This window comes from Pteropus vampyrus, unplaced genomic scaffold, assembly GCF_000151845.1.
Source record: "Pteropus vampyrus isolate Shadow unplaced genomic scaffold, Pvam_2.0 Scaffold197, whole genome shotgun sequence".
Classification (NCBI taxonomy): Eukaryota; Metazoa; Chordata; class Mammalia; order Chiroptera; family Pteropodidae; genus Pteropus; species Pteropus vampyrus.
In genome coordinates this window covers 676195-687800 of record NW_011888978.1, presented here as the reverse complement: position 1 = coordinate 687800, position 11606 = coordinate 676195, and positions in this window count along the sequence as shown.

The following is an 11606-nucleotide window of genomic DNA, read 5'->3' as shown; positions in this document are numbered from 1 at the left end:
AGGAAAGACTTTCCCTCATTCCTGGATTGGATGCCTGAGTCTATGACATCAACAAACAAAAGTCAGATTAACAGGACAAAAGGTATAAACATTTATTCAATTTTAACATTATGGCAAACGGAATCACAGGGTGAAAAAGGTGAATACCCCCCAAAGTGATGAGATTTGAGAGTTTACAGTATGTCTTAATAGGGGAAGGGGAGTGGGGACATAAGCCTCTTAGGGAAGAGTAAATGATTTTAGGAAAAATGATTGGGCCTTTAGGAGACTAGGTGGGAGGAATGACAGTTTGTGACAAAATCTGGATATGGCATGGACTTTAGTCTCCTCCTAGGTAAGAGTCAAGCTTCCCTGGTTGATAAAACTCCTGGGAGGGGATTGCTGGCAGTTGAGTCCATTTTGGAGGATCTGTCTTAGGCAAATAAGGTAGATTCAGAGAAAGCCTTTCCCAGCATTTGTAGTTTTTCTAGTGGCTTCAACTCAAAATAATCGATATACCAATGCGGCATATTTTCAGGTAGCGTGTTCTGAACTCCTTCACTAGCAAAGGTGTTTGTCACAGAGATCTGAGCTTGAGGTTTAGGGAGGGGGTGGTTGGGGGATGTCGCATGACAGCAATATGATTTGCAGGGCCCGGAGCAAAATGAGAATGTGGGCACCTTGTCCAAAGACTATAAAGAATTCTAAGAGGGCCATGGCAGAGCACGGGGTGCTTCTCAGGGTGGCCCTGCTGTAGTCCCATGAGCTGGCCCTGGATGCCCCTGGGCCTGTGCCTCATGAAGGAGGAAGGCATCCTAGGCGTTATGCATCCATGGTCCCCCTCCCCCTCTGTGGGATTGCAGGTGAGCATTTCTAGGAAGCACTTGGGTAAGAAGTTGTCCTTCTGCGTATGTGCTAAGATTTGGGAGTCGATCTGCCCCGTATGGAGGCTATTTAGTGCCAGAAAATCAGGAGTAGAATCTCATGGGCTAAATATTTGTGTACCCCCAAAATTCATATGTGGAAACCTTAACCCCCAAGGTGATAGTACAAGGGATGGGGATTTTGGGAGGTGATTAGGTCATGAGAGTGGAGCCACCATGATGAGGTTGGTGTCTCATCAATGAGGCAGGAAAGAGCTCAATGCTGATTCTCCTTCTCCTTTCTTCCCCTGTGAAGACACAGTAAGAAGATGACCGTCTGCAATCTGGAAGGGGGTCTGAACCCATCCATGCTAGTACCCTGATCTCAGACTTTCAGTCTCCAGAGTTGTGAGAAATAAATGTTATTTTAGCCGCCCAGTCTGTGGTGCTTTGTTCTAGCAGCCCAAGTGGACTAAGGCAGCCACTGGAGTCAAGAGCAATGTGATGTTTTGACAGATGGAACAATATAGGGCAAGCTTGAGGTTTCCAGAAAAAAAAAAAAAAGAGACAGAGAGGGAAAGAAAAGGTGAGTGAAGGAAGGAAAGAAGAAAGAGGGTGGGTTGGAGACAAAGGCAGAGAAAAGGCAGAAAAAGAAGAGAAAAGAATCCATGGCCTGCAGCTTAGCCACCTGGGACAGACAGCTGTGCTTGTAATGGCCTAGAACAGGGCCACGGATGGTATCGGTCCGTGGCCGACCAACCCCTGGGCCACAGATGGTATCGGTCCCTGGCCTGTTAGGAACTGAGCCATACAGCAGGAGGTGAGTGGTGGGTGAGAGAGCGAAGCTTCATCTGTATTTGCAGCCTTTCCCCGGTGTTAGCATTACTGCCTCAGCTCTACGTCAGATCATCAGGCATTAGATTCTCATAGGAGCGTGAACCCTATAGTGAACTGCACATGTGAGAGATCTAGATTGTGTGCTCCTTATGAGAATCTGATGCCTGATGATCTGAGGTGGAACTTAAGCGGTGATGCTAGTGCTGGGGAGTGGCTGCAAAGATCAACGTTAGTGGAGAGGTTTGACTGCACAGAGACCATAATAAATCAATTGCTTGCAGACTCATATCAAAACCTTATCAGTGAGTGTGGCAAAAAATAAGCCGGATCTGGTGGCAGGCCTTATGGTGGCAAGTGAGTTGATGTACTTCAATTGTACAGCTACATCTGGTGGCATCTGATTCTGCATTATGATAAGTTGTATAATTATTTCATTATATATTACAATGTAATAATAATAGAAATAAAGTGCACAATAAATGTAATGCACTTAAATTGTCCCAAAACCAATCCCCCGCCGCCTCCTGGTTCATGGAAAAATTGTCTTCCATGAAACAAACCCCTAGTGCCAAGAAAAAGTTGGAGACTGCTGGCCTAGAAGAGCAATTAACTTAAAAAGGAGTTTGGATAATAAAAACAAACAAAAATAAACCCCAAAACATACCCCCATCCTCATCAGTTCTAGACTGCAGTGCCTGGTGCTGGTAGCAACTGAATGAGCATGAAGAGTGCATTTCACCTACCTGGGTTCTCAGCAGCATGGTGATGCCATCCTTTTCTACTAAGTTAGGGATGATGTGTACTCACCTCCCTCCTCATTCAGTAGAGTCCCTGTAAATTCTCTCAAAGAAGCATTTCCTATAAATGAATCATTGCAACGGCAAACAACCAATACATTGCTTCCCCTCGCCCCCCCTTACCCAAAGGAGTGCTGATTCTCTCCTTATTGGAATAGCTAATGTAACACTTGCTACACGTAGAGTCTGCTGGGAGGGAGGGCTGCCCGGAGGTGGTGCCCTGCAGACTCACACAGCACACCGCCAGGGCTACTGTGGATGCGTTTTAATCATTGGCATTGAGAGCCCTTGGAAGGTGGGGGTAAGATCACAGGGTGTGCTGGGGAGCTCCGGAGAGGAGATGAGCCTCACCAAACGTCTACAGTTTTGGAAAAAATTGCAGGGCAGCCTTTGTTCTCTGGACAGCTTCCGGCGTGCTCTGGCGGACATAGGCCATCCTCTCACTGCACATGGGATGCCCGTATAGCGGTGGCTGAGGATCTTTCTCTCCAAGGCCCTGCCCAGGAGCGGGTCCCCGGGCCCCTGGGCCCCTGCGTAGGACCTGGAATGAAACGTGCTGGCCTGCATCTCGCCCAAGGTGACAGGGGGTGTTCCTTCCCAAACGCCCCTGGTGGCCAAAGCGGTTCCTGTGCCCATTTCCAGTTTATTTCAGCAAACAGAAAAGATAAAGTCTGCAATCAAATCTCAGCGGCAGGTGTGAATGAAGGACAGGTGACCACAACTGCGAAGGTGGGAGAGGGCCAGGAAACCAAATCTGAGAGGCAGCAGCCGGCACTGTGATGGACGCACAGCCAGCCTGCAGACCGTGTGAATGCGTTTGGGTCTAAGCGCCAGGCAGACAAGCAGAGAGGGTGGACACACCGGGGAAAACAGCCTACCCCTGGGTCCCTGAAACACAAAGGGCCCCCGAATCCTGTGTGTTTCAGGGACCCAGGAGTGGGCTGTCTTCTCCTGACATCCTCCCCTACCCCCATAGACTGGGGCAAATTCTCCCCAGTCTATGGGGGTGGGGGAGGATGTCAGGGGAGGAGGGGAGGGGAGATGGGGGTGGGGCGGGGAACTCAAGCCCTGCACTGAGAGAGAAGAGGGTTCTTGGCAGAACTAAGAAAGGATTCAAACACATGCCAATATTAAAATCAAAAGGAAAGTTTATTCGAGAAGGGGAAAAGCAAAGACAAGAGAAAGCAAAGACAAAAATCCTAGACAGGAGAAAAAAGCCCAGAGTGTTGGGGAATCCAGTTTATATATCATTTTTTAGTTCCTGTGAGTTACAGATTAAAGACTTTGTTTACCCATTTTCCTTTCATATGGACATACAGTAAGAAAGGATAAGAGTCTGTAGCATGAAAAGGTAAGAATATGTAGCATGAAAGGCCTGCTGGCAATCCCCAGTCTTCTAACCATAAGTTCTCCATACTTTTAGCCACAGGAGATGAATGATTTTGTCTTGTGTAGGGCACCACCTGAAGACTGTTTTCCCTTCATGGTGTGGGGAAATGGGTTGTTAGCAATCCCAGCAGAAATCTTCCTTTGTTTTTCAGGCTTCCTTGTGGCTTGGCTATGGGGCTGATCAGCAGATTGCAGTCTCTGAATGTATCTTCATGTAACATTTTAGACCTCTTGCCTTCTCCCTACATTAACCTCCCTTCCCGCATGTGCACTGTACATTTCTTATTATAATTTCATATCTAACACAGGAACGGAAGTATCTTAAGGGGTGTTGAAAGTGAATCTAGGAGCTTCCAGCAGTGTTGGAGGAGATACAAAAACACATAGATCTGAAAACACAAGATTAAGGATATTTTATGATGAGAATTTTCTACATGATATATTTGTATATTTACAGGAGACATGGTCTGGACCTGAGAAGAGAGAGCTGTAGGGCTGGGGGAGGGGTGTAGAAAGGCTGCCCTGGAGGATGGGGGGCAGCTGGCCTCATCCCAACACACTCAGGGAACACCCTAGGCCCGCCTGCAGCTTTTTCAAAAATCTCCCCTTGGCCCCTCCACTGCAGCTGCATTCCTGCATCACACACGGGTCAGGAGATCAGCAGGACACTCAAAGACAGGGGCGAAAACGTTATGGCACAAATGTGCATGAAATACAACCAATTCTGAACTCAGACACCAAATGGAGGGGCACAGCAAAGGTGAATAGAGGAGGCTTTAGAAAGCTCCATAAGGCACCTCGGGTCGGCTTGATCCTGGGGATGGGCCTAGAAGTGTGATGGCAGGGAAGGTGCACCCCGCGTGTCACGGTACCATGGCACTCCTGTGCTCTGTACTTCTTTACCCAGCATCCCTGAAATCCTGATCCCCACATGCCTGCAGCCTGCCACCCTTGCTCTGCTGCCATCCCTAAGCTCTGCGTCTCACCCGCCCACCCACACTGTGCACTGCCCTCCCTGTACCTGCAGCGCCCACTGACAGGGCTTCAGTGCCAGGTCAGCCTGAAGGGCTCTGCAGTCACCCTCCTGTGCACCTTCCCTGCCAGCTGATCTGCTGCTGTTAGGTAGTTAGGCAGTCATGAGGACAAAAGCGAAGGCCCAGCTCTGTAACCATAGAGACCTCCCTTGAAGATCTTCCTTAAGGACCTCCCAGAAACACTTCCTCCTTTATGGTTATGAATTATCCCAAATCCTAAATTACAAAGGCCATAAAAGCTGCTGGCTTAAACCAGCCACACACGCATGTGCAAAAAGTACTACCCTAACCTGCCCATAACCTCAGCTTCATCATACCATAATTAGAATATCATGCTTATGCTGGGAAGTTCATGAATCTAATTACAACAGACTGAATTCTAGGTAAGCGCATGCACAGTCAGCAGTGTTATATAGCAGCCAACTGTCAGTCAAGGTGACCTCACATGAGGATCATCTAGTACTGCTCTTGTACCCTCCCATCACTGCCCAAATATAAACAGATCTTCCCAATTCTGAGATGTTATAGCTCTCTGAAAACTGGCTCTCTCCCGTCATTTATCTTTTCATCTCCTAAATTTCACAGGGCTGCAGCCTTTCTTAGCATGGGCCATCTCCTTCAAAAAATGTACTTTCAATAAATCTTACTTTTTCTAAGTCTCGCTGACCTGTAATTCTTTACTGCATCAGCGGGGAAGAACTGAGGACCCCCTCCACGCCACTGGGGTGATGCTGGATTTCATATTGCCCCGGCAGTAACAGTACTATAGTACAACATTGAAATATATTTATATTATGCTGTTCATAATAATGGTTATGTTACTACTCATACCTTGAGGCTCAAAGGTCACTGTCATCATTGGTCTGTGTGAGGCTCCTCTCTTGTGTAATTATATACTTGTGTATATATATGTATCTCTGTATCCCCAAATATCTTTCCTGTGATGCCCATTTTCCTGGTTCTGCCCTCCACTTGGCAACTATTCTGTTTTGTTTACTACATTGCTTTTGGGTGAATGATTGCAAAATGTGTCTTGTTCAGCGTGCATGCTGTGCACTTAATTTACATTAAGTCCTATGCTACACATCATGCTTACTTTCTTCACTCTGCACCATTCTTGAGCTCCATCCTCACTTCGGGTATGGACTGCATTAGTTCTTGTTGCATCATATTCAGTGGAGGCCCCATATTTTCTCTTTTACTTCCTGCTGGTGGACTGTGAGATTGCTCTGGACTTGAATCTCTGGTTCTGCCCATATTTTGCACTGAACAATTTCTGTTGTAAGAATTGGGTCGTTTGTGAAAGTGACAGTTAACAGTAAATATGTTTAGGTATTAGAGCCTAGAGTCTAGAGATACAGGTATAGGCTTTTAAGTCCAATTGCTTTGGTTGTCACATAGCCTATAGTCAAAGATTAAGAAAGTATGTTAGTCACTTATAATCAAAGGTTATAAAGTGTGTTAGTGATGACTGAAGGCCTGCCTGTCAAGTAAATTCTAGCAGAAATGTTTAAAAGTACACTTTGCTTGAGATAATAGAAAAATGTAGCTAGTTAAGCACAAAACAATGACAGCTTGAACAATAACTGGTCACTAGATGCTTAGTTTCTGCTTTATGTTTTAAAGATAGTGTCACTGATGTGCAGTAATGAGATGTCTTGCAGAACTTAGCGTCAACATGATTAGATCACCTGACCATAGTGACCAAGGCACCAAACAAGAAGACATCAGGAACTAAATTCGTCAGACTAAGGAAAACCACTGAAGTTTATACAAGAACTAATCAATCAGATTTGCCCTTGGCCCCTAATCTCTAACCTTCAATCTCTGCCTTTAAAAACCCTTGATTAAAAACCATGGGGGAGTTTGGATTTTGAGCACTGGCTAGATATTCTCTTGGCACCCTACCAATAAACTGCTTTAATTTTTATAGTGAAAAGCTTGTCTTTCAGTGTTTGGCTCTGTTGTGTGTTGAGTGTACTCCCTTGTTCAGTAATGTTTGTAAAAATTCCTATTAAACAATCAGGGGTCAAGATGTTTTGTAATGCTTAGTTTGACCAAATTTTGCCAGACTGGCTCCAGAGCCCTTGCCTATGATTTTTGTTATTTATAATAAAGAATAGATAAAACTCTTGAATTTCATAAGTGATGAGAGCCATTAAGGGTCTTTCATTATGAGAATAAGGTGATTTTGGAAAGCCTCTAAGGATGGGGACTGGTCACCAGGAGAACCAATCATGTGATTTGAGGGTTGGAACTTTCAGTCCCACACTCCTATCTCAGGGGAGGGGAAAGGAAATGGAGATTGAATCAACCAGCAATGACCAGTGGCTTAATCAATCATGCCTTCTTAATGAAGCCTCTATAAGCTCCCCAAATGTTGGAGAGATTCTGGGTTGGTGATCACATGGAGCTTTGGGAATAGGGGTGTGCCTAGAGAGGGCATGGGAGCTCCTCGCCCCTTTCCCATACCTTGCCCTATGTACTTGTTCTATCTGGATGTTCATCTGTTTCCTTTATCATATTCTTTTATAATAAATTGGTAAGCAGTGAGTAAACTGGTTTCCTGAATTCTGCGAGTCTCTCTGGCAAATTAAGCAAACCTGAGAAGGGGGTCGTGGGAACCTCTGGTCAGAAGCACCAGTGAGGACCTCAACTTGCAATTGATGTCTGAAGTTGGGGGAGAAGGCAGTCTTGTGGGACTGAGCCCTTCACCTGTGGGGTCAGATGTTATCTCCAGGTAGACAGTGCCAGAATTGAGATAAATTGTAGGATACCCTGCTGGTGTTGCAGAATTGCTTGGTGTGTGAAAAACCCCACATATCTGGTGTCAGAAATATGTGAGTGTGCTAGTTGTGTGAGCATAGAGGAGACACACAAGAGAGAGAGTAGATTTTTCTAAGCATCATCCCAGTCCATCCTCCCTCTGGCAGCCTTGCCTGTCTCAGCTTTGCCTGTCTCAGCATTAGATGGCTTCTATTTTCTGTTGGTCTAATTAAGGTGCAAAATGGTATCACATTGCTACTTAAATCTACGTTTCTCTGATGACCAGTGACCTTGAGCATGCATAGCCACATAAGCTCATTACCTTTTGGGTTCCTGAGTCTGTAGTTGAAGTTGATCAAGACTAAGTAGAATTTTAAGCAAACATAATCAATCATGAGGGTCTATGGAAAGAGCTAGGGTTTATGAGAGTTTTCACACTCAAGAACCTGATACGCAAGAACCTTACAGTTTATGAACTTTATTACAAACTGTGTTTATAATCTCTAAGTTTCCAACTTCCCCTTCTCTTTTCTCATCGTTCCCTTCTGTGAATACCCCTCAATTTTGGCACACAGGCCAGTGTGTGCATGTGGCTTGTTATATCTGTATGCACTGGGTTGCAACACTTTCTTTTTCCAGAATAAATCCTTTTTGGTGACAAAAAACCTAGTCAATATTATTTTTCAATACAGTCATAGCCTTTGCTTATATTTCCACTATTTCTGTCTTGTTGATTTGTGAGAGTTTCTGGCATTTCCTAGATGTTAATCCCTTCTGGGTTTTTAGATAATTCATATATTGCCTTCAATATTGTGTTCATTTTGTCAACTTTGCTCAAAATATCCTTCAGTGAATATGAGACAGTGTAGGGACTTGGGCTCAGGTAAAGGAATGCCACCATTCCATCACTCCCTATGCAAAAATGAAGAAATAGCTGATTTTATCTCCTTTCTAACCAATTACCTGCATACAGATGATGAAACTACTATTCCATGTGTGAAGTTTATCAAGGTTTGACCACTACAGGATATTCCTGGGGTGGTGATATTGAGTGTGGAAATAGGTAAATCAGCATTGACACCGAGTCCAAAACTTGTCACACACATTGAAAAATCAAGAACAAAGCAGAGATATTGAAGAGCAGAATAACAATAATCTCAAGCTTTTGGAACTACAACCAACCTACAACAGAAAGCACACAGGAAACATTTACAAAAGTAATCCATCCATTCAGTCCCAAGGGAAGACTTACTGAATTCCAACCATCACCTCCCACATCTGCAGTAGTAGTTATAAATTATTAACCAAATTTAGCTACAGATTCTATATATTTGGAAACTAAGTAATATACAGCTAGATAATATTTAGGCTAAAAAGAAATTATATGGGGAATTAAAAATATTTAGTCCTAATTAAAAAAAATACTACCTACAAAATATATGTGATTGAGCTTTACTGTACTTAAGAGTGAATATATCTTTAAATACACGTATCAGGATTGAGTACAGGTTTAAAAATGATTTTTCAAGTGTATTATTCTGAAAACCTAGAAAATTCTGGAAACTTATTTCCACTGATAATACTGTAATTGCAATTTATATTTGCTATCCAACTTCTTCTTTCTATACTTCCAATTTTTTGGTTTACTCATCAATATATCTATCAAGATTTTTTTCCCCCTTCAGTCCTAAAGTGAGACAATAATTTTTCATGAAGCAGAAAAGTACAACTGGAAATATGGAAGAAGTCTTTATTTAAGGTAACCTCGCAGTTTGTAGGGGTATCACCCTGAGTGTGTGACTTTCAGCTTTCTCTATGTAAGACATAGGCTGGATTGAAACATCCTGAAACACATCTCAGCTGTAACACTCATGATCCCACTTTTAACTTTATCTGCACATGGGACATGTAGAGGAAAACCACTCCGATTCTGATACTAATTATCATGTTCTTTTTTTCCCCCCATCAGCAAGCAATTAACTCAATTCTGACTCTATCTACCTAGAGACAGTGTCAGACCCCGCAGGTGAAGGACTCAGTCTCACAAGACCATTCCTACTTCAGACACCAATGACAAGTCCAGGTTGTTCTCCGTGTTTCTGTTCAATTGGCTATAGATTTGGGGTTGTTATGACCCCCTCCTCAGGTTCGATTAATTTGCCAGAGTGGCTCACAGATCTCAGAGAAACATTAACTTACTAGATCTCCACTTAATTATAAAAGAATACAACTCAGGAAGAACCAGATGAAAAGAGATGCATAGGGCAAGGTATGGGGAAGGGGCGAGGGGTTTCCATGCCCTCTCCCGATGTGTCATTCTCCTCAAATCTTTACGTGTCCACTAACCAGGAAGCTCTCCAAACCCCAGCCTTTTAGGTGTTTTCGGGGGTTTCATTACTAAGGCAGGGTTGATTAAATCATTGGCCTTTGATGATCGATTCAATCTCAAGCCCGACTCCCCTACCCTAGTTGCGGGGTAGCACTGAAAGTTCTAACCCTCTAATCATAAGGCTGGCTCCCCTGGTGACCAGCCTCCTTCCTTAGAGGCTTTCTAAAGTCACTTCATTTATGTAACAAAAGACATCTTTACGGAACCTCATTACAGGAAATTCCAAGGGTTTAAGAGCTATATTTGGGAAGAAGACCGAACAGATATTTCTTATTATAAATTACAATATCATAACCACAATGATTTCAAGTGTATCTCTTAGTAATGATACTGAACCCTAATATGTGAGTCTGTCTGCCTCCATGCAGTAGTTGAAAGAAATGCACAAGGAGGAGTTTGCAGTGTAGAAAGGAAAATAGTTAAATATTGAGTTGGCCAATATGGAGCCCGGGAGCTTCTGCTCTAAATAATGTAGGGAGGAGGCAAGAGAACTAAAATGTTAAATCAAGTCACAATCAGAGACGGCAATGTGCTGATCAGCCCTGCAGCAAGACTATGAGGACACTTGTAGAACAAAGGAAGATTTCTGCTGGGATTGCTAACAAAACATTTACTCATGCTATGAAGGGAAAACAGGAAAACAGAGTGTTTTTCATACCCTATATGAAATAAACACAATCATCCATTTCGTATGGCTAAAAGCAGGGCGAATCTATGGATCGAAGGTTTGGAATACCAGCAGGCTTTTCATGCTATGTTTTCTTATCTTTTGAAGCTAAATGTTCATGCCTTTCACAACGTGTGCCCATACCATCAAAGCAAAAGAGGTAAACGAAGTCTTTAAACTGTAATTCTTAGAAACTAAGAGTGATATATAAACTGAATTCCCCGAATACTCGAATACTCGGGTTTTTGTCTCTGCTTATTGTCTTTACTTGTTGTTCTTGCTTTTTGTCTTTGCTTTTTCTTTCTTGGTCTTTTCCTCCATCCTTCTCTAATAAACTTTCTTTTCAACTCTAGCTCTGGTGTGCACTGGAATTCTTTCCTGTGCTCAGTCAAGAGCCCTTTTCTCTCAGTGCAGGGCCACTAGGAGGAATTCACATGTTCTGCATCAGTTAGAACTTACATAGCATCTCAACAAAGGAAATATATGTAGGGAAATGACGAGAGAAAGAAAAAGAGTTTTAGTCTTTCAAGGGTGGCAAGCTATGGGGAGGTAAATATTTGGGAAGCCAATGGAACATAAAAGCCATTAGCGCAGGTCCATCTGGGCATCAATTATCCCCCTTCTTCTCAGCCAGAAAACTTCCCTGGGAGAGGGGCATAATAGCAATTCTCATTTATCAGAAGTTTCTGCTTTTAGTCAGATGAGGGAAGCTCTGGGAAAACCTCTTTCCACATCTGTCGATTGTCATTTGCCTCCAGCTCAAAATAATCCTCCTGCCAAAGTTACAGATTTTGGGGGTGGTATGTACTCATAGTCCTCGAAATCCTCTACTTCTGTTCTAGTGCTCTATATTTTTATTGCTTTAAAAAAAATGACTTTTTTTTT